A 1,101-nucleotide genomic window follows, 5' to 3' on the forward strand; every position below is an offset into this window, starting at 1 on the left:
CAGCAATGTCTATACGTAGCTGTGAAGGTCCTTAGACTCCAAGTAATGGTAAAAGATAGTCACTAAAATATATATCCACTTCAGCAATTAGGCTGTCACGTAACAGTTACTTCTATTTTCTGTATTAAATACTATGCATGAGCAAATTAGCCTTTTTCTTCTGGCATGAAAAGGCAAACTCATAATGATAACAGCATCTGAAAGCCATTGGTACTGTTGTTGGTATTGCTGTGTTAGAAAAAACTGTGTCACATAGTACTTGTACGATCTCTCTGCATGCTGCATTGCTATTAGGTAAGAAGGAGTATCCCCATTCTGCTCTTCGCATGTGAATGCAATGAAAATCTGCACCAGTTACAAAAAGGCCAGGCAATGTGACCCCTTCAGTGCCAGAGATACAGTTTTGGAATCTAAAGAGTTTTGCAAGATGTAATAAACCACCATTAACATCCTGCTGATTGCCTTTACAGACTTGTGATGCAGAGGATCAAAACGATGATGAACTCCCCTGGCTTTGCTGAAATCACATAATACAAATCCACTTATATGAAGAGATGTGCAAGCTCTTCTCTCTCTGTGACTCACACATTCAGTGTATGCTTTCTTCTCAGGAGTTTCAGCAGATTATCAGAAAAATCCCATGCCAGGGTGTGTGCAAGGTGGTGTCTCTACAAAGTTAATATTAGCATTCCCCTTAGAAGATGAGAGCTTTAGGAGTTGAGTATGCTGTGTGTCTGTGTATAATACTACAGAGAATGAGAAGTCTGTGGATATGTACCACAGGCATAAGACAAGCAGTAGTTTTCACCGTTGCCATGCATGTGCAGCATCTCCAGTACTGAGCAGCAGGGATGTTCAGCAGCAGACAAAGAAAATTTCAACGCAGCTGGACGCAGCCCTTCATGTGTGACTGCACTGCCCAGAAGCAGTCATTCTTCAGCTCTGAGATCCACCCTTTATATCCTTTTCTTTCTTTCTCTCTTTTAAAATTGAGGGAGAGGAAATTTACAAATCCATGGGTTATTCTCATAGAAGCTTTTCATCGTGGTTTTTCACTGTTTCACTTTGATAAAGATTTTTTTTTTAACAAATACATAGGAT

This window comes from Mesitornis unicolor, unplaced genomic scaffold, assembly GCF_000695765.1.
Source record: "Mesitornis unicolor isolate BGI_N332 unplaced genomic scaffold, ASM69576v1 scaffold4978, whole genome shotgun sequence".
NCBI lineage: Eukaryota > Metazoa > Chordata > Aves > Mesitornithiformes > Mesitornithidae > Mesitornis > Mesitornis unicolor.